General features: G+C 39.4%; 1 pseudogene across 1 annotated transcript; it reads left to right on the plus strand.

Moving 5' to 3' along the window:
- The first annotated feature begins 20,798 nt into the window (after positions 1 to 20,798).
- LOC107640135 (uncharacterized) lies at positions 20,799 to 23,185 on the plus strand (annotated as a pseudogene). The gene is made up of 3 exons (XR_015902604.1): positions 20,799 to 22,176; positions 22,298 to 22,470; positions 22,758 to 23,185. The product of XR_015902604.1 is annotated as an uncharacterized LOC107640135 (transcript).
- The last annotated feature ends 12 nt before the right edge of the window (positions 23,186 to 23,197 follow it).

The raw sequence follows: 23,197 nt of genomic DNA on the forward strand, positions 1-23,197 counted from the left end.
AGTTAAAATTGGAGAAAGGTAATTTTTTATTTTCATTTTATGGGTTTTTTTTATTTTTTTTCAGTTACACAAGTATCGGACAAAAATATTTTTTAAGATCTATTTTTTTATAAAAAAATGTTAAATATACTCTTATATGTGATTGTTTTTATTTTATTATATGTGTAATACAATTGAATTTACATATACTTCAAGAAAAAAATATCGATAATTTAGTTTTTGAATTCAGTTGGAATGGAACTATATACTTTTCGTCGCAGGAGATGAGTCTTTTAATTTAATAATTTTTAAGATATTAATTTTATAATGAAATTGTTACGATGGGTAATCAGAGATTATCGGATTGGATTAGTTTGGTTGGCCCAATCGTCTGAAAGAGGAAGCCTTCGAGTGGGTTTATGATCCAAGGCCTCCGTCCGACTTGTGTGGAAGAGAATGGGGGGTGGTACCTGCAAAGACACTCCGATGCCAAAGTCAGCAAGGGAGCAAAACAGGTCTAGAGAGTATTGGGCTTAGTGATACCTAAGAAGTGTCAGTGTATTTATAGTGGTGAACCCATAACCACCGTTGAAGTAGTTCCGCCATTTAAGGTGGATAACCGTCCCTTTATCTTAGGGAAGTTAAGATATGGCTCCTGGAAGTGGGTAGAGAGATTTTAGGGGCAGTTACTCATTTGAATGAGTGTTTATCTGCCAGCTAATCTTCGTCCCCGACTTCTTTAGAGCAAGTCGTGGTAAGAACCGACTTCGTAGGGTGAAGGTCGGTGTAGGGTGAGGCTCAATCCTTTGGATTGGGCCTTTCGTTTGGACCTGGGCCTTATCATTGGGCCAGGGTATGAACAGTGCCCCTACTCGAGCCCAATTTCTTTCAAGACTTGGGTTCGAGTATTCTACTCGGGGTCGTAGCTGACCTGTGAGGGAACCGACGTGATTATTTGGAACCGACATGACTTCTCGTGACTTTTGATTTTCACAGTTACGTCTAATCAAACGTCGCGTCCGTTAGAGGTTCGCGTAGGGATTAATTACCTTGGTAACGGTGCACCCATTAATGACTGCTTCCGTTTTTACCATTATGCCCCTAACGTGTTTATAAATACTTTCCCTCTCCTTCGTTGTTTCGTTTCTGCGATTTTTCAAATTTCCTTCTCATCTGTTCGTGGGGAATTCTCGTTTGAAGGCTTTCATCTTCCTCTACCTTTTTTCCAGGCAAAGGTTAGTTTTTTCTCCTCTTCTCTTTTATGAAGTGCTTCTGTTTGCATGCTTTTTATTTTTTAGAGAGAGAAGTTGACTTGTAGGCTTCTGTTTGATTCCATGCCCCCTTAGAGACCTGTTCTTAATCTTTTTCTTTTTCCTTTGTAGGTTTTCGTCATACCCTTCTAGGAAAGAATGTCTTCTGTAGAAACCCTTGCTCAATGGATGGATGTTACCGTTCTGGGGGAGGAACCCTTTGTAGATACTGAGTTCATTACCAATCTCCGTACTCATCATAGAATTTGTACTTCCGAAGAGGATGAGCCGAAGTATGAATTGGTTGTCCTGGGTCCGGAAGACCGGGTTTGCTTCGGGAGGGCTACTGAGGCAGCCCCTCATTTCTTCTACATGTATGAGAGCATGATTACCCGTTTGGGTGTTTTTCTTCCTTTTTCTGATTTCGAAATGACTGTCCTACGTCACTGCCGAGTTGCTCCTACCCAACTTCACCCCAACTCTTGGATTTTTCTGAAAATCTACCAGTTTATTAGCCATGCTTTAGACTTTCCGACGTCCTGGAAGGTTTTCTTTTTTCTCTTTCATATGACTAAGCCCTTCAGTGGGCAAAATAACAAGCAACAATGGGTGTCTTTCTGAGCTATACAAGGTCGGAGGGTCTTCACCCTTTTTGATGAATCTTTTCATGACTTCAAAAATTATTTTTTCAAAGTTCAAGCCGTAGAGGGTCACCACCCCTTTTTCTTGGATGAGAGTTCTTCTCCTCGCTTTCCTCTGTACTGGTTAGAGGCCTCTCCCTGTGAAAAATATGGTTTGGATGACCTGGATGAGGTGGAGGCAGCCATTATGGGGTTCCTCCGAGAAGTGTGGGAGAGGGCCCTATATCTGGATACTAAGAAATTTCTCCAGGGGGCTCCGACCTTTGTGCAGGCATAATTAGGTAGTTTTTTATTTATTTATATTTTCCGACTTTGATTCTTCCGACTTGTTTTGCTGACTACTAATTATTTTTTACAGAGAGGGCGAAGAAGAATTCTAGGGAGTCTTACCAGAGAGTCCAGGAGGCCAAGGCAAGGTCCCGTGCCAGGACTGGCGGCGCCAGGGTAACTAGCTCCTCTCTTCCTCCTCCTCCTCCTTCTTCCCAAATTTTGGGGACCCCTTCTCGACCTATTGTTATTTCCTCCTCGGCTTCTTCTCAGCCGTCCCCTCCCCCCGATCTTCCCCTGAGCCAGAGAAGAAGAAGCGCAAGACTTTAGAGTCTACCTCAATTTGTCCGGAAATACATCTATCCTCATACCCGTATAGGTATGGATGATGTTTCTATTCGGAACCACCTCACTATTCTGGCTCAGGAGAGTATCAGGGTGGTGGGGGTGTGCACAAAGTTCCTTGATATTTTTGAGAAGACTCCTCTTAACTCTCTGGGTTCAACCTCGAGGGTTGAAGAGTTGGAGGGGATGCTTCTCTTGTATCAGGAGCAGGAGAAGGAGCTGAGGGGGGAGGTCGCCAAGTTGAGGGAGGAAAGGGATGACCTTCGGGAAAAGGAGAGTAAGCTACAAGCCCAATGCAATATGGAGGAGGGCTTGAGGTTGAAGGCACAGGAGAGCTATTCAAGCTTGTTCGAGGATCTTGTGGAGGTGAGGAAGGACTTATTGAAAGCTCGGACTGCCTATGCCGAGTTGGAGGACTCCATTACTGACGGGGCCGAGGAAGCCTGGAGGATTTTTAAGGAGCAGGTCGGAGTTCTTGCTCCCGACCTGGATCTATCTCCCTTAGATCCTGACAAGGTCGTCATTGATGGGGCTATAGTCTCTCCTCCCTCTCCCAAGTATGTCACCGAGTCAGATTTAAAGACTCGAGGGCAGAGGATAATTGGGTCTCCTCCTCGTTCCAAGGATGCTCCGAGTTCCTCGAAAGCTCATAGAACCTCCTCTCCGTCTCCTATGGATACTTCTCTTCCTGGTCCTGATGGCGCTCCGACTGCTCTTCCTGACTCGGGTGGTGATCCAAATACTCCCTTCGGCTCTGGTGGTGATACTCTTTAAAATGATTGTGGCTATAAGGGGCCCGGCCTGTGGATCCCCTCTTTTTTAAACTCTTTGTTTCTATGTTGTGGTGGTGACTTTGTTTGACATTTTCTTGGCCTTTTAAGGCCGTAAACAAAATAGTTAGAAATACCCTTTTTTGGATAAGGGTTTTAAGTTACCTTTTTGTGTGCATGCTTTTCTGATTTTGGTTTTTTGAAATCCCTTTTGATCTTTTGAGAACCTTTTTCTAGGCTGTCTGTCCTTTTTGAGCCTTTTTGCTTTAAGGACTTAGGACAGCCTTTTGGCTTTAATAGGTTTTTCGATCTCCTTTTTGGTATTCCTTATACTCAATTTTTTGATCCATTGAGTTCCTATGACTTAGGTTATTTTTGCGATGCGTTTTCTTTGCTACTCAGTTTTTAACTTCGACTTATGAGTCGGAATGTTTCCGAGTTTCTCACGATCAACTTTTATAACCTCTTTACACCGACTTGTACCTCGTCGTTTTATCCTGACGACCATCTAGGTCGGTTCATGGGATTTTCACGCTTTGTCGAGCTTAAGTCGGCGCGTTTCGTAGAAAAACAAATGATAAGAAATTTATAAGAGATATTGTAAAAGATCTTTATTTATTTGGGAAGGTACTTTACTGCTACTAAGGGTTTTTGATAGTCTATCCTCCTTTAGTCTCTACTTTGATGCCTCGTTAAAAACCCTTCTTCAGAAAAAAACCCTTTGATTTTTGGGAAAAATCGTGAAGTTGGGAAAAGAGTACACCAGGGAGTAGAGTTCGCTTTTAACTATAGTACATTTTCATATTACAAGCATGCCACGACCTTGGTAACTCGGTGCCGTTTAGGTCGGTCACCTTATAATAACCTTTTCCTAAGACCTCATTAACTTTGTATGGTCCTTTCCAATTAGCGATGAGCTTTCCTTCCCCCGATTTGTTGACTCCAATGTCATTTCTGATCAAGACCAAATCGTTTGGGGTGAAACTCCTTCGAATGACTTTTTCGTTGTACCTGGTAGTCATCCTTTGTTTCAATGCTGCTTCTCTTATCTGGGCTTGCTCTCGGACTTCGGGGAGCAATTCAAGTTCCTCTTTGTGCCCCTGTATGTTCCCGATTTCATTATGAAAAATCACCCTTGGACTTTGCTCGCTGATCTCTACTGGTATCATAGCTTCTATACCATAGACAAGTCGGAAGGGTGTTTCTCCAATGGCAGATTGTGGCGTCGTCCGGTAAGCCCATAATACTTGTGGGAGCTCTTCTGTCCAGACTCCTTTTGCATCTTGTAGTCTTTTCTTCAGCCCTGCCAGTATGACTTTGTTGGCTGTCTTGCCTTGTCCATTTGCTTGTGGATGTTCCACCGAGGTGAACTGGTGTTTGATTTTCATACTGGCCACTAGGCTTCTAAAGGTAGAGTCGGTGAACTAGGTTCCATTATTTGTAGTAATGGAATAAGGTATCCCATACCTTGTGATGATATTTTTGTAGAGGAACCTCCGACTTCTTTGGGCTGTGATGGTGGCTAATGGTTCTGCTTCTATCCACTTTGTGAAGTAGTCTATTCCCACAATTAAGTATTTGACTTGTCCTGGGACCTGGGAAAAAGGACCTAACAAATCCATTCCCCATTTTGCGAAGGGCCATGGAAAAGTTATACTAATAAGCTCTTCGGGGGGAGCCACGTGGAAATTTGCGTGCATTTGGCATGGTTGGCACTTTTTCACAAACTCTGTGGCATCTTTCTGTAAGGTCGGCTAGTAAAATCCAGCTCAGATTACTTTTTTGGCTAGCGACCTGGCTCCGAGATGGTTCCCGCAGATCCCATTATGAATCTCCTCTAGTACTTTAGTGGTCCTTAAGGTCGGTACGCACTTCAGCAATGGCGTTGATATTCCTCTTTTATAGAGGATATTTTTCACCAGAGTGTAGTATTATGCTTCCCTCCGAATTTTCTTGGCCTCTTTTTCCTCTTTGGGGAGGATGTCGAATTTTAGGTATTCGACCAAGGGGTTCATCCACCCGAGGTTTAACCCGGTTACCTCAAGGACATCTTGTTTGTCCTCTGCTTTCACCACAAAGGGTTCTTAGAGAGTTTCCTGGATCAGGCTTCTATTATTCCCTCCTGGTTTAGTACTTGCTAAATTGGAGAGGGCGTCTGCTCTGCTATTAAGATCCCGAGTTATATGCTTAACCTCGGTTTCCGCAAAGTGCCTTAGATACTCCAGAGTTTTTTCCAAATACCTCTTCATGTTTGGGTCTTTGGCCTGATACTCTCCATTTATCTGGGAGGTCACCACTTGAGAGTCATTGTATATCATCACTTTTGTTGCACCAACTTCTTCTGCCAGCTTCAATCCTGCAATCAGGGCTTCATATTCCGCCTGATTATTTGAAGCTGGGAATTCAAACTTGAGGGACACCTCTATTTGGGTTCCCCTTTCATCAACCAGTATTATGCCTGCACCGCTTCCTGTCTTGTTTGAGGATCCATCTACATAAAGCTCCCATGTAGTTGTCTTTTCCTCTTGGTCTCCCGCGTATTCTGCTATGAAGTTGGTGAGGCATTGGGCTTTGATTGTTGTCCGAGTTTCATACTTCAAGTCGAACTCGGAGAGCTCTATTGCCCATTGAACCATTCTCCCTGCAACATCCGTCTTTTGGAGGATTTGCTTCATGGGTTGGTTCGTTCGGACTCTTATTGTATGGGCTTGAAAGTAAGGTCGTAGCCTCCGTGAGGCTATTACTAAGGAGTAGGCAAACTTCTCTAGTTTGTGATACCTTAGCTTGGGGCCCTGTAGAACTTTGCTGATGAAGTAAACTGGATGCTGTCCGACCTCGTCCTCCCTTATCAGGGCTGATGTGACCGCTTTGTCTGCTACGGACAAATATAGGACGAGATCTTCCCCAACTAGAGGTCGGGTTAGGATTGGAGGTTGGCTCAAGAACCTTTTGAACTCCTGGAATGCTCCTTCGCATTTCGGAGTCCATTCGAACTGACATCCCTTTCTTAATAAAGAGAACAGTGGAAGGGATTTTAATGCTGATCCTGCCAAGAACCTGGAGAGGGCTGCAAGTCGGCCATTTAGTTGTTGAACCTCTCTTAAGCAAGTCGGGCTCTTTATTTCCAAGATAGCTTTACACTTATCGGGATTTGCTTCAATCCCTCTTTGCGTCAGCATAAACCCTAGGAATTTTCTGGCCTCCACTGCGAAGGTACACTTTGCGGGATTTAGCCTCATCCCGTGTAACCTTTTGGTGTCGAATACTTGCGAGAGGTCTGTCAAGAGGTCGGCTTCTTCCTTGGTTTTTACTTACATGTCGTCTACGTAGAATTCCATTAAGCTCCCGAGGTGGGGAGCGAACACCTTGTTCATCAGCCTTTGATATGTGGCCCCTGCATTTTTTAATCCAAATGGCATGTCCACGTAGCAGAAATTTGCTCTGGGCGTGATGAACGATGTTTTCTCCTGGTCCAGCTTATACATCAGGATTTGGTTATATCCCAAGTAGGCATCCATGAACGACAAGTATTGATACCCCGAACTAGAGTCTACTAGAGTATCAATACTTGGGAGTGGATAAGGGTCTTTGGGACAGGCCTTATTTAGGTCGGTGTAGTCGACACACATCCTCCACTTGCCGTTTTGCTTCTTGACTAGCACTACATTCGCTAGCCATGTTGGATATTTAACTTCTCTGATGAAGCCAGCTCTAGTAGTGCCTGTACTTGCTTCTCCACCGCCTGAGCTCGTTCCGGGCCGAGCTTGCGCCTTCGCTGTTGTACAGGTCGGGATCCTGGATATACCGAGAGCTTGTGGGCCATAAGCTCGGGGTCTATCCCAGGCATGTCGGAAGCTTTCCAGGCAAAGATGTCAGAATTGTCTCTTAGGAGCTTAGTCAACCCTTGCTTCAAGGTTTCCCCGAGGTTGGCCCCTATGTTGGTATTTTTTCCTTCCTCTTTGCCGACCTGTATTTCCTCAGTTTTTCCTCCTGGCTGTGGTCGCAACTCTTCCTTGGCCCTCGCACCACCGAGCTCGATGGTGTGGACTTCTTTGCCTTTTCCCCTCAGGTTCAGGCTTTCATTGTAGCATTTTCTTGTCAATTTCTGATCCCCCCGCACCGTTACTATCCCCGCTGGTGTCGGGAATTTCATGCAGAGATAGGAGTGGACACCACCGCTCCGAGTTGATTTAGTGTAGCTCTGCCGATTAGGGCATTATATGCTGACCCCACATCGATGACTATAAAGTCTATGCTCAGAGTTTTGGATTTTTTCCCCTTTCCAAAGGTAGTGTGGAGGGGTAGGAATCCCAGTGGCTTTATCAGCGTGTCGCCTAGTCCGTATAAGGTGTCGGGGTAGGCTCTTAACTCCCTTTCATCCAACCCTAGTTTGTCAAATGCGGGTTTGAAAAGGATGTCTACTGAACTTCCTTGATCTACTAGAGTTCTGTGGAGATGGGCATTGGCTAGGATCATGGTTATCACCACTGGATCGTCGTGTCCAGGGATTACTCCTTGCCCATCCTCCTTTGTAAATGAGATGGTAGGAAGGTCGGGTGATTTGCTCCCGACTGTAAATCATGTTGCTTGTATGCGAAGTTTGTATTCGTAGGTTTTGATGAATGACAAACCAACAAAAGACATGAATGACAAACCAACAAAAGACATGAAAGACAAACCAACAAACAACTTGAATGAACAAGCATGTTGAAAGATCAACCAACATTCAACGTTGAGGAATGAAGAGTTGAAAGCAACACAACAACAACAAGAAACTCAAGTCCACAACATTTGAAGACAAGTATAGTGTCTTAGGACTTAGGTAACTTCTTGTTAAGAACCAATTGCTAAATCTCTCAACACACACTCACAAAATGTTTTGATGCACATCTTGCAATTCGATGCTAGCCAAATGGTTTAAAAACTCGTTTTCAAAGGTACAAAAGCATAGGAATTGACTCCAACAAGTTTGAGATCAATCCTAAGCATTTTGAAGTGATTTTAAGCCATTCTTTAAGGTTTGCATCGATGCACACTCATCTTGCATCGATGCAAAGCATGCGACGACTTGTTGCATCGATGCAAAGATGTTTGCATCGATGCAACCTAGCTGAAAATTCAAATTTCAGCTTCAAAGACACATTTGCATCGATGCAAAGTGTTATGCATCGATGCAAATGATTCAAAAACATAAAAAACGGCTAGTTTTGACAAAACGGCTCCATCCCATTAACTCCCCAACGTTTCTAAGGTTTGGGAAGTCTATAAATAGATGGATTGAAGCCTTATTTCACACATGTGAGTATTTGCAAACTATCTTGTTCATATTCTTTCATTCTACACATTTTTAAGGTGTTATAATACACAATTTGAGAGAGCAATATCAATTGGTTCAATAGTGCTAAACTTGTAATCATACACTCTTCTAGAGAGTACTCATTTCATCTCAACAATTCTTTGAGAATTGTTTTCTTGTAACACTTTGTAAATTGGAGTGTGATCTCCAAGGTTGAGTCAAGAGTTATAAACACTATAGTCGGTGAGGATACCAAAGAAGTATACTAAGTACTCAAGGCAAATCTTAGAGAAGGTATCTCTAAGTGGAGTGGGTTAGTATACGAGTGGTGATCATATACCGTGAGGTGTTAGAAACTAAGGACTCGGATTGTAAAAGGTTTTGCGCGAGCACCTTGAAGCTTGGCAATAGTGGAACTTCTCAATAGCGATTGAGAAAGAAAGTGGACGTAGGACAAGGATTGTGCCGAACCACTCTAAATAGCGTTTGCATCTCTTCAAACTCATCTCTTCAATATTATTGTCTTTTACCTTTGAGCAAATAAATTGTGATCGAAAAGTAGCTTCGTAAGTACTTAAGGAATAGCTTAAGTCCGATTGGTGAAAAGCTTGATCAATTTATTTGAGTTGGTGTCTATTGGAAAGTAAAAGCTCCTTATAAATGCTTAGCAATTGAGTTAAGCTCTTGGAAAAATACTAGTACAATAACACTTTTGTATATTCTCTTTAACTTTTGCAAAAAGATTCATTGTTGTTGCAATACTCAATTCACCCCCCCTCTTGAGTAATTGTGCATAGGTTCTACAAGTGGCATCAGAGCTTAACCCTTTGAAAGACTTAACCGTTTAAGGGAAAAGATCATGGCAAGCACAAGCTTTAACAACAACAACACTAGTGAAGGTAACTCAACCGCTAGACCTCCTCTTTTTAGCGGAACAAATTACTCTTATTGGAAAAATAAGATGAGAATTTGGATCCGTTCTCAAGATGTGAGAATTTGGAAAGTGATTGAAAATAGAAATCACATTCCAACAAAGACAACAAGCGCTAAAGAAGGAGAAGTCTCCGTCTCAAAGCAAGTACCGAAAGGAGAAGATGAATATAGTGACGATGATTGGAAGAAAGTGGCAATGAATGATAAAGCCATCAACTTCATTCATTGTGCACTTAACGAGCATTAGGTGAAATTCCAACCTTTATCCCCTATCCAATTTTGGGGTCCAAGGACTCCTTTTCTTTGAATCTTTGATTCAGGTGTAAAAAAATGGTCCAACCAGAGGAAAGATTGGTTGATAGGGTTCCTCTGGTGGTTCGAGCGGTCGGTTCAAATCGGGGAGCAAGGGCTCATTCAAGTCTGGCAGCATGGGGGGCCTGGGAGCCCCATTTCCCACTATCTACTAAAAGAGCGATTGAGAATCTCGATAACCTTTCTTATTTTTTGATTCTTCCTTGGCCGTAAGCCGGATGAGTTCTATTTAGTGTTACTACGGGGCCGTCCTTAGATCAGGATGAGCACAACGACCTGAGATTGAGAACCTACCTTTTTTCTTTCTATTTATGTGAAGAAATCCCGTCCTTGAGAATCCTCGATCTTGAGATTGTTGTGCATTATTCCAGTCCAGAAGTTCATTTATATGAAGATCTCTACATGTGAAACCGCTAAAGAGATTTGGGATAAACTCCAAATCACTTACGAAGGAACCGACCACGTTAAAGAATCAAAGGTATTTATGTTGGTTCATGAATGGGAAAATTTTAAAATGAAAGATGAAGAGAGCATTGAAGAAGCTCTTGAAAGACTCTCCAAGATCTTCAACAACCTAAGCATGCTTGGCACAAAATACAATGATAAACAAATTGTGACCAAGGTGCTTACAAGCCTTACACCAAAATGGAACTCCAAAGTGAACGCCATTGTGGAAGGAAGGCTCTATGATCAACTTACATTTGATCAACTACGAGGTAATCTTCTCACCTATGAAATGACTATGCTAAATAGACAAAAAGGTGAAGAAAGCAAGAAGAAAAGTCTCGCCCTTAAAACAACATCACTACAAGAAGAGAGCGATGATAATGAAGAAGAAGGAGATGAAGAATTTGCACTCTTATTAAAAAGATTCAATAAGTTTGCAATGAAGAAAAACTTCAAGAGCAAAACAAAGGTACCAAAATGCTATGAGTGTGGAGAAGTTGGACACATTAAACCCAATTGTCCAAAACTTCAAAAGGAGGACAAAAACAAGAAATTTAAGAAGAAGGAGAAAGCATACATATCATGGGAGAACGAGGATGAATCCGACTCCGATGACGACGAGGTTGCAAATCTTTGCTTAATGGCAAGCGAAGAAAAGGTTAGTGATGACAACTCCACTTCTTTTAATTTACAAGATGAATATGATGCCTTACTTGAGGTGTACACAAAACTTACCCAAGATTATTCTCTCCTAAAGAAAAAGAATATGGATCTTTTAAAACAAAATGAGATGTTGAAAAACGAGAATATCAATCTTGGAAAAGATAAGTGTAGCACAAGTAGTGATCCATACAAATCTTGTAAAATGCATGAAAATGAAATTACAAATCTTAAGAACACTTTAGCTAAGTTCAATGAATCTTCAAAGAACTTAGATAAAATGTTGAAAAACCAAAAGCATGTTCATAATAAGGAAGGTTTAGGTTTTGAAAAAGGAAAATTTAAAAATACTAAAACTCCTATTAGGCAACCGCAAGCCCAAAAGGCAAGCATGCCTAAAAGGAATGAAGCCTTTAAACATCCTCCTCAACATGCTTCATTTAGAAATTATAATCACAATACATATAGATCAAAAGATGTTGCATTTAGGAAACAACCTAGGCAACCATTCAGAAACATGCATAGGATGCATAATCCAAATGTCATATGTCATTATTGTAATAAAGTAGGTCATATAGCACCCGTATGCTTTACTAAAATTAAACATATAAACTTTCGTAGTCAAGATACGAGATGGGCACCTTATGGGCATTATGCTCATACTAACCATCAAGGACCCAAATTCACTTGGGTACCTAAATCCCAATTTTAATTGTTTTTGTAGGTACGTGTTGGAGCTAAGGATACAAATTGGTATGTTGATAGTGGATGCTCCAAACACATGACCGGCGATGAATCAAAGTTCACCGCAATAGAGCCTACAAACGGAGGAAACGTGATCTATGGAGACAACAACACCGGCAAAGTAATCGGCGTTGGAAAAGTTGGTAAAAATTCTTCTACCTCCATAGATAATGTTATACTTGTCAAAGGTCTCAAACATAATCTCATTAGTGTTAGCCAACTTTGTGACAAAGGAAACTTAGTCACCTTTGATTCAAAATGTTGTTTGATAAAAAGGCAAGACACTAATGAAATTGTGCTAATTGGACACCGTGTTGACAATGTATACATGATTAATCTAGATGAAGTTTCCTCAAATGATGTGAAATGCCTTGTTAGTAAAAATGATGAAACTTGGTTATGGCATCGTAGAGTAGCTCATGCTAACATGGACCATCTTAGCAAGTTGGTCTCTAAAGAGTTAGTAATTGGCTTACCAAAGCTACGTTTTGAAAAAGACATCCTTTGCGACGCATGTCAAAAGGGAAAACAAGTAAAGGCCTCTTTTAAATCCAAAAACATTGTTTCAACAACAAGACCATTACAACTTTTGCACATGGATTTATTTGGTCCTTCTAGGACTATGAGCTTTGGTGGCAATTACTATGCTTTAGTTATTGTTGATGATTACTCTCGATTTACATGGACCTTGTTCCTAGCAAACAAGAGTGATGCATTTCGAGCATTCAAAAGATTAGCCAAAGTTATTCAAAATGAAAAGAATTTACATATATCATCTATTAGAAGTGATCATGGTGGAGAATTTGAAAACAATCTTTTTGAAACTTTTTGTGAAGAAAATGGCATTGAGCATAATTTTTCCTCTCCTAGAACACCACAACAAAATGATGTGGTTGAAAGGAAAAATCGCCATTTAGAAGAAATGGCGAGAACTATGCTCAATGAGGCTAATATTCCTAAGTACTTTTGGGCGGATGCGGTTAGTACCGCGTGTTATGTTATGAATAGGATTATCATTCGACCTATTCTTAAGAAAACACCGTACGAATTGTACAAAGGAAGAAAGCCAAATATTTCCCACCTTCACGTCTTTGGTTGTAAATGCTTTATTCTAAATAATGGAAAAGATAACTTAGGCAAATTTGATGCTAAGGCTGATGAAGGAATCTTCTTAGGCTACTCTTTAACTAGCAAAGCTTTTAGAGTATATAATAAACGCATCATGACTATGGAAGAAAGTATTCATGTCGCTTTTGATGAAACTAACCATTGTTGTGCTAGAAAAGATTTTGATGAAAATGTAGAAAACTTTGATTCACTAAATTTGAATGGTGAAGACAAAGAAAAAGATTTAAATGAAGCCTCTACAAGCTCAACAAAGGATAGTGTTCAAGTTGAAGAAATTGAACCATCACACGCACAAATAAATGCACTTCCAAAGGACTGGCGTACTTCAAAGGATCATCCTCTAGACAACGTCATTGGTAATGTTTCGAAAGGGGTAACAACTCGATCTACTTTTAGAAATTTATTTACATATAGTGCTTTTGTTTCTCAAATTGAACCATCTACCATTGAGTCCGCAATTGATGATGAACATTGGGCTATGCCAATGCAAGAGGAGCTTAACCAATTCAAACGAAATGACGTTTGGGAATTGGTGCCTAAACCAAGTAATCAAACAATTGTAGGAACAAAATGGGTTTTTAGAAATAAACTCGATGAAAATGGTACAATTGTTAGAAACAAAGCTAAATTGGTAGCTAAAGGTTATAATCAAGAGGAAGGCATTGATTATGACGAAACTTATGCTCCCGTAGCTAGATTAGAAGCTATTAGGATGTTACTTGCTTTTGCATCCTCTTATAACTTCAAACTTTATCAAATGGATGTTAAGAGTGCCTTTCTTAATGGTTTCATTCAAGAAGAAGTATATGTTGAACAACCTCCCGGTTTTGAGGATTATGAAAATCCTAATCATGTTTTTAAACTCAAGAAAGCTCTTTATGGTCTTAAACAAGCTCCAAGAGCTTGGTATGAACGTTTGAGCAAGTTTTTAATAGAAAAGGGTTTTAGAAGAGGGAAGGTTGATACAACTTTATTTATCATGATTGAAAACAAAAATATCCTTTTGGTACAAGTTTACGTCGATGACATAATATTTGGTTCAACTAACGAATCACTTTGCAAGTTTTTCTCAAACCTCATGCAAAGTGAATTTGAAATGTCCATGATGGGCGAACTCAACTTCTTCCTTAGTCTTCAAATCAAACAAGGAAAAGAAGGAACTTTCGTTGGCCAAACCAAATATTGCAAGGAATTGCTCAAAAGATTTGGAATGGACAATGCTAAGGCAATGGACACACCAATGAGAACTACTTGCTACCTTGACAAAGATGAACAAGGTAAAAACATAGATGTAAAGAAGTATAGAGGCATGATAGGATCATTGCTTTATCTAACGGCAAGTAGGCCAGATATCATGTTTAGTGTATGCATGTGTGCGAGATACCAAGCTAATCCTAAGGAATCTCACTTAAGTGTGGTGAAAAGGATTATGAAGTATCTCATAGGAACATTAAATGTTGGATTGTGGTATCCGAAAGGATCCACTTGTGATTTGATTGGTTATTCCGATTCCGATTTTGCCGGTTGCAAATTGGATAGGAAAAGCACTAGCGGCACTTGTCACTTGCTAGGAAACTCTCTTGTTTCATGGCATAGTAAGAAACAAGTAAGTGTAGCCTTGTCTACCGCCGAAGCCGAGTATGTAGCCGCCGGTAGTTGTTGCGCCCAAATTTTATGGATGAAACAACAACTTGTGGACTATGGACTCATGCTTGATCACATTCCTATCAAATGTGATAATACTAGTGCAATAAATTTAACCAAGAATCCGGTTCAACATTCAAGAACCAAGCATATTGAGATTAGACATCACTTCATAAGAGACCATGTTGAAAAGGGTGATGTGGTTATTGAATTTGTCGAAACTAGTAAACAACTAGCGGACATCTTCACTAAACCTTTATGTAAAGAAAGTTTTTTTAACATCCGAAATGAACTTGGTATCTTGGATTCTAATCTAATATGATTTGTTTGAATTCATTGCATTGATATTACTATTTTTGTATCTCTTACTAACTTAAGCATTGGAGATATCCAATTAGCCATTGTTTTGTAGGTTTATGAGTTGATCTTGAGGTAGATTGAAAAATTTGAAGATTATAAACAATGGAGGATCAACAAATTGAAGTTTATAATGGTTTAATTGATATTTCCTTCATAATTTTGTTTAATGATTAATGCTTGTATGCTTATTTGGTGAATAACTCAAAATAGGCTTGGTACCCCTATTTTAAGTTAATGTGCATGCTTTAATATATTTCACTTCTTTAGGGGGAATTATGCATGCTTGTTATATATAAAAAGAGGAAATCAAATTCTTTTTGAAAGGGGGAATATCTCATCCTTGAGATTAATAGAGATATTGAACTTAAAAAATTCATTGTTTTATGCATGCTTCTATGACACATTTCAAACTCCTTTCTTTTTGATAATGTCAAAAGGGGGAAGAAAAGTTTGAGGATATTTGAAGTTTTGAACTTTTGAAAAAGAAGAAGTTTGAGGATTTAAAAAAAAAATAAGTTTGCGAAACAATTATTTCAAAAAGACTTCCGCTAAGCAAAAAAAACTTTTGATATCTAAATCGTTTTCTTTGAAAAACGCCCTTTAAGGGAACAAATGCACATATTTAGGGGGAACTCCTGCAAAATTTTTGAAAGAAGTCTTCTCCAAAGTTTTCTATAAAACAAAGTGCATTATTGTTGCTTTCAAAATCATTTATAAATGCATAGCCTCAAAATTGGTTTGTCATTATCAAAAAGGGGGAAATTGTAAATCATGTTGCTTGTATGCGAAGTTTGTATTCGTAGGTTTTGATGAATGACAAACCAACAAAAGACATGAATGACAAACCAACAAAAGACATGAAAGACAAACCAACAAACAACTTGAATGAACAAGCATGTTGAAAGATCAACCAACATTCAACGTTGAGGAATGAAGAGTTGAAAGCAACACAACAACAACAAGAAACTCAAGTCCACAACATTTGAAGACAAGTATAGTGTCTTAGGACTTAGGTAACTTCTTGTTAAGAACCAATTGCTAAATCTCTCAACACACACTCACAAAATGTTTTGATGCACATCTTGCAATTCGATGCTAGCCAAATGGTTTAAAAACTTGTTTTCAAAGGTACAAAAGCATAGGAATTGACTCCAACAAGTTTGAGATCAATCCTAAGCATTTTGAAGTGATTTTAAGCCATTCTTTAAGGTTTGCATCGATGCACACTCATCTTGCATCGATGCAAAGCATGCGACGACTTGTTGCATCGATGCAAAGATGTTTGCATCGATGCAACCTAGCTGAAAATTCAAATTTCAGCTTCAAAGACACATTTGCATCGATGCAAAGTGTTATGCATCGATGCAAATGATTCAAAAACATAAAAAACGGCTAGTTTTGACAAAACGGCTCCATCCCATTAACTCCCCAACGTTTCTAAGGTTTGGGAAGTCTATAAATAGATGGATTGAAGCCTTATTTCACACATGTGAGTATTTGCAAACTATCTTGTTCATATTCTTTCATTCTACACATTTTTAAGGTGTTATAATACACAATTTGAGAGAGCAATATCAATTGGTTCAATAGTGCTAAACTTGTAATCATACACTCTTCTAGAGAGTACTCATTTCATCTCAACAATTCTTTGAGAATTGTTTTCTTGTAACACTTTGTAAATTGGAGTGTGATCTCCAAGGTTGAGTCAAGAGTTATAAACACTATAGTCGGTGAGGATACCAAAGAAGTATACTAAGTACTCAAGGCAAATCTTAGAGAAGGTATCTCTAAGTGGAGTGGGTTAGTATACGAGTGGTGATCATATACCGTGAGGTGTTAGAAACTAAGGACTCGGATTGTAAAAGATTTTGCGCGAGCACCTTGAAGCTTGGCAATAGTGGAACTTCTCAATAGCGATTGAGAAAGAAAGTGGACGTAGGACAAGGATTGTGCCGAACCACTCTAAATAGCGTTTGCATCTCTTCAAACTCATCTCTTCAATATTATTGCCTTTTACCTTTGAGCAAATAAATTGTGATCGAAAAGTAGCTTCGTAAGTACTTAAGGAATAGCTTAAGTCCGATTGGTGAAAAGCTTGATCAATTTATTTGAGTTGGTGTCTATTGGAAAGTAAAAGCTCCTTATAAATGCTTAGCAATTGAGTTAAGCTCTTGGAAAAATACTAGTACAATAACACTTTTGTATATTCTCTTTAACTTTTGCAAAAGGATTCATTGTTGTTGCAATACTCAATTCACCCCTCCCCCTCTTGAGTAATTGTGCATAGGTTCTACACCGACCTGGTAGACTCGCTTGAGGTGTCTCTTGCGAGAGGACTTGGTGAGTCCCCCTCCCGCGAATCTGCCTGAGATCATATGTATATGTCTCTCCGGAGTCTGCGGTGGTGGGTCTCTTCTATCCGTGTCATCTCGCTTTCTCTTCCCATGATTGTCCGACCTTTCCATGAGATATCTATCAAGTCGGCCTTCTCTGGCTAGCTTTTCTATCACATTTTTTAGGTCGTAACAATCGTTCATCGAGTGATCATATATTTTATGGTACTCACAGTAATCGCTGCGGCTCCCCCCTCTTTTATTTTTAATGGGCCTGGGGAGCGGCAGCCTTTCAGTATTGCAAATTTCTCTGTATACATCCACTATGAAAACCTTTAGAGGAGTACAAGAGTGATATTTCCTTGGTCTGTCGAGACTGAGGTCTTCTTTCTTCTTGGGCTCCCTCTCCCTCTCTTTTATTGAGGGAAGGTGCCCAGGTCGCCAACTCGACTCTCTCAGTCTGACATTTTCCTCCATGTTGATGTACTTTTCAACTCTTTCTTGTACATCACTTAAGGAGATGGGGTGCCTTTTTGATATGGACTGCGAGAAAGGACCTTCTCTAAGCCCATTGACTAGCCCCATAATGACTGCCTCGGTGGGCAGGTCTTGAATCTCTAAGCATGCTTTGTTGAACCTTTCCATATAGTCCCGTAGAGGTTCTCCGACCTCCTGCTTTATTCCCAGGAGGCTCGGTGCATGTTTTACTTTATCCTTCTGAATGGAGAACCTCATTAAAAACTTTCTCGAGAGGTCCTCAAAGCTGGTGACTGATCTTGGAGGGAGGCTATCGAACCACTTCATTGCCGCTTTCGATAGGGTGGTCGGGAAGGCTTTGCAGCGCGTCGCATCAGAAGCATCAGCCAGATACATCCGACTTTTGAAATTGCTTAAATGATGCTTCGGATCTGTGGTTCCATCATAGAGGTCCATATCAGGGCTTTTGAAGTTTCTTGGAACTTTTGCCCGTATTATGTCCTCACTAAATGGGTCCTCCCCTCCTAGGGGTGACTCTTCTCGATCGCCACGGGAGTTCCGACCTTTGAGGGAGGATTCTAACCTTAAGAGTTTTTCCCCTAACTCTTTTCGTCATTCCATCTCCTCTCTTAGGTTCTTCTCTGTCTCCCTTTGTCGCTCTCGCTCTTGTTCCAGCTGTTCCAAGCGACCTTGGTGGCCATGGACTAGCCCCATTAGTTCGGAATCTGACGCTACATGACCATCTTCAGGTGATACGTCTGTCATTACTGGTTGATCTCTCGGGTCCCCGGCAACGGCGCCAATGTTACGATGGGTAACCGGAGATTATCGGATTGGATTAGTTTGGTTGGCCCAATCGTCTGAAAGAGGAAGCCTTCGAGTGGGTTTATGATCCAAGGCCTCCGTCCGACTTGTGTGGAAGAGAATGAGGGGTGGTACCTGCAAAGACACTCCGATGCCAAAGTCAGCAAGGGAGCAAAACAGGTCTAGAGAGTATTGGGCTTAGTGATACCTGAGAAGTGTCAGTGTATTTATAGTGGTGAACCTATAACCACCATTGAAGTAGTTCCGCCATTTAAGGTGGATAACCGTCATTTTATCTTAGGGAAGTTGAGATATGGCTCCTAGAAGTGGGTAGAGAGATTTTATGAGCAGTTACTCATTTGAATGAGTGTTTATCTGTCAGCTAATCTTCGTCCCGGACTTCTTTAGAGCAAGTCGTGGTAAGAACCGACTTCGTAGGGTGAAGGTCGGTGTAGGGCGAGACTCAATCCTTTAGATTGGGTCTTTCGTTTAGACCTGATCCTTATCATTGGGTCATGGTATGAACAGAAATAAAATGAGACATTGATACTTGATAAAGATAAAATAATATATCTAGCATTGTATCTTTCTTCAGATTTTTTTTTGTTACGAAGTTTATTTTAATTTTATTAAGAATTTTTTAATAACTTTGAAGCAAAATTCTAAATCCATCATAAAAATAACATGTTTTAAAAAAAATTACGTGCATATGAAATATAAAAGGTAATTTATCTTAATTCTTAATAAATGATTGGAATTCAAATAAAATTACACATATTTTTTATTGGAGTTTGATTACACGTCTGTCCTATTTGATTTTTTATAAATTGAATAAGCTAAGCTCAATTTGCACATATATACATAAATCGAATTATACAAATTCTGTTTATGCTCAAAAGTTTAAATTTGTGTAAAATGAATTAAGTCAATTTAATTTAGTAGTATAGAAGAGATAGTACTTGGCTTTTAAAAATTTAAAATTTTGGTCATAGAAATTAAAATCGAAACAATCCAATTCGATTTATAATAATAAATCGAATTACCTCAATTTGATTTTTTAAGATGAGTCTACATTATAAATCGAACCACCCTAATTCTATAAAACTATTTTTTGTTTTATTTTTTTATATTGTTTAAAGAATTTAGTTATACACATATTACTATATGATATAATTTTTTTATATTTTTATTTAAAAGTGTTATAATTTATATAAATTAATTATTTTAAATAAAATATAATTGATAAGACACATAATTTATATGAAATAGTGGTTCAAATAATCAATAAAAAAATATCTTAACATATAAAAAGTATGAGAATTTTTTTTCAAAAATTATAAATCATCATAAAGCAAAGTAAAAAAGTTTCAATTTGAGAACATTCTATTCTTTACAACCTTTTCTGCCTTGGTTACAATCAGATGCCTGATCCCATTTTTCTTCAACCATCTCTTTCCCGGGCAAGACATTTGATTTTGGAAAAAAAATCTTCTGGTCTCAAACACTATACCCCAAATACTTTAAAGTTTAAATAAAACACCCATATCACTGCTGAATCTTTCGACACCATAATTATGAAATTTTTCACTACTTATAAGAATACCATTAAAAATCAGTTGATCAATTTCAGTTGCCAAACTTCTTTATGCCCCCAACAAAATCTCTGTGGACTTCGTCACTTAATTCACCTGTTTCGGAGCCATTTCCAACGGTATTTTGGTCGTCATCTCCACTCGAAAAAGATGTGTCACAGTATTCATTTGTACTACTTCGATCTAACTCATCTTCGCCACCACTAAACTGAAAGTTTAAGTCTATTTTAAAGGACACAGAAACTCATTTACCTTCAAAATGTTTGTCTGGCAATATTTGATCAACAATTAATTAATATGCATGTTGTTTTCATTTTAATTACTGTGTCTATTAAAATTTTATTACTCTAGTATAGTGAAATGCTATGTACAATTCATTTTGAGTATAATTATTGTATTTTCTATCCCAAAATTTGAATTAGTTTGTTTGATATAATATATATGGTTAAAGAAATATTAACCTAATGTTGCTAAAAAATATTGTCGAATAGTAAGTAAAGTGGTATTAAAATATGAAGGATAATGTCGTAATTTGAGATGATATAAAAGTAAGAGTTAAATTTTAAAGTAGTCTTTAAAAATTATAAATAACACTGATTTAGTTCATAACTTACCAATTACACTGTTTTATCCCTCCGAATTTGTAAAGAATGAAAATTAGTCCCTCACTATATCTCCAGCCAATTTATCTACCACCGATAGTCCCACGCTGTGGTTTCACTTTTGGGCTAAAATGAAACCTCCCTAAAACGATGGCGTTTCACTAACCTTCTCTTCGACGATATCATCCACCTTATAACCACCCGTGTCGGCTCCTACTCCCCATCCACCAACTCCCTCTGACACACCGGCGGCTTCCTCACCAACCGCTACAGCCCCAAGAAGTTCCGCTCTTCGGCTCTTGCAACAAGAAGCTCTTCAGCCCCACTCAGCCCCCCACGGCATCTTCATCCTCGACACCGATTCCAAATCCTCCGTCATCAACGAGGCTCACAATCTTCACATCCCCGTCGTCGCCATTGTCGACTCCTCCATGCCCCTCCATTCATTTTATCCTGATCCCGCCAATCCTTCTATCCAGTTTGTCTACTTGTTCTGCAACCCTGTCACCAAGATTCTCCTTCTTGAGAAAGAGAATGACAAGCTAAAAGAACCAGCACTTCTCCAAATTCAAGTAGGTAAGACTGCGAAGATGGACTTGCCAAACCTCGACATACCATTTATTTTTTCTGCACAGTCTCTTGAAAATTGGAGCTCAGCAATTTTCTAGTTAGTAGTAGATATGAAAAAAACTAAAAAGCTTTTGGACAAAATTTGTCATCTCAATGCTATGTTATTGTTGGCACAGATAAATTGGCTGTGAGGGACTAATTTAGTGCAGTTTTTACAAACTTGGGACATAAACAGTATATATAAGTTAGGAATTAAATCGGTACAATCCGTGAATCTAAAAGAGACCGCTTTGAAATTTAACTCTTAAAAATAAAAATAAAAAATAAAGAAAACTCAAAAAAACCAAATTAACGGGTGTACCAAATACGAAGGTGACCGAGTCAGGTGAACCGAAGAGTGTGGTTCAAACTCGCGCCTTTTTTCATTCTGCTCCGAACAAAGCCGCGATTTTTAGGGCTCCAGAGAGAGAAAAACACAACGAACTTTTCATTCTTTCTTCGTTTCTTCCTTCCTTCCGTTCGTTCTTTCTTGTTCTTCTTTCATGACAAGCACAACAACTATGCTTCTTCGAAGCTCATCATCTTCGTCCACGCTCAATTCATGGCTTCCCCATTCCAATCACTCTTCTGCCGAACCCGAAATCATTCACCAGATTCCACGAATAACTCGATCCATCACATTGTCCGCATCGTCCTCGCCCAAAGGAGTCGCATTGCCGCGTGTTCTCTCTGATTCTGATCTCTCCTCCTCCGTACACATGCCTTGGGTTCGTCCTCCTTCCAGAACGACGTCGTTGGGCCCCGCATTGTTTTCGTTCTCCGAGTTGACAGAAGGCGACGGTGCAGGTTGTGGTGGTGGTGTTGGAGGAGGTGGTATTGGCATTGGTGGCGGTCGCGGTGGTTGGGGATTCTGGGATTCCAATTACGACAATGATCCGACTGACGAATATTACCGAGCCATGATCGCAGCTAATCCCGGGAATCCACTTTTTCTTAGCAACTACGCAAGGTACTTGAAAGAGGTACGTCAATGAAGATCTTCCATTGATGTTATTATTATTTTTTTTCTTTTAAGTCTATGCTCAAAAGATTGAAACATGTTCAGTTACGATTGTGCATTGATCTAATTTATGGTGATGGCAGGTTTGTGGAGATTATGTTAGAGCAGAAGAGTATTGTGCAAGAGCAATTTTGGCTGACCAGAATGATGGGAAGGTGTTATCCATGTATGCAGATTTGATATGGGAGAGCCACAAGGATGCTCCTCGTGCTGAGTGTTACTATGATCAAGCCGTTAAAGCTGCTCCAGATGATTGGTAAGAACCATTCACAATTTTATTCTTGGATTATAATTTTGTTTGAGATTCTTCTGGTATGTATCTTGATTTACTTTCTTCAAATAATCAAACCTTACATCATTTGATTGTAAAGTTCAAGGGTGCAAATTGCAATTAACTTAATTTCGAGAACACGCTGGTATGCTTTAGCCAGATTAGAAGATTTTAGTTGGGATGGGGTAGGTCTAGATCAGAAATTCTGTTTTCTGTAAAATGTAATTGTAGAAACTATAATAAACTAATTATTGTTTAACTTGTTATTTTAGTTATGTTCTAGCATCCTATGCTAATTTTCTTTGGGATGCCACGGAAGCGGGTGAGCTAGGGGAAGAAGATTCCTCTCAAAATTCTCCTAGTTTCTTCCATGGAGGTATTCCACCCTCCTTCTCCTCTAGCCACAGCTGCTTAAGCTTCATGTTCTGGTGCTGGCTTTCATACAAGTTTCTAACATTTGCTTATGTTACCTTTTACCTTGTAAAATTTTGGTCCATGAAAATAGTTGCCATTATTCAAATGTACATTCATGTATAGGAGAATGAAAGATGAGAGACAAGAGAGAGAAAGTTAGAAGAGAGGGATATCTCTTTCTCCCATTTGATTCATGTGCATTTCAGATCTCTCTTCTAGCAACCTTGTATGGTGGAAATATTGTAATAATGGTAGCAAAACATTTTTGGAGTTATATCATTCACACGTGCACCTATTG

Source organism: Arachis ipaensis, chromosome B1 (genome assembly GCF_059453495.1).
Source record: "Arachis ipaensis isolate K30076 ecotype BB chromosome B1, ASM5945349v1, whole genome shotgun sequence".
NCBI classification, from domain to species: domain Eukaryota; kingdom Viridiplantae; phylum Streptophyta; class Magnoliopsida; order Fabales; family Fabaceae; genus Arachis; species Arachis ipaensis.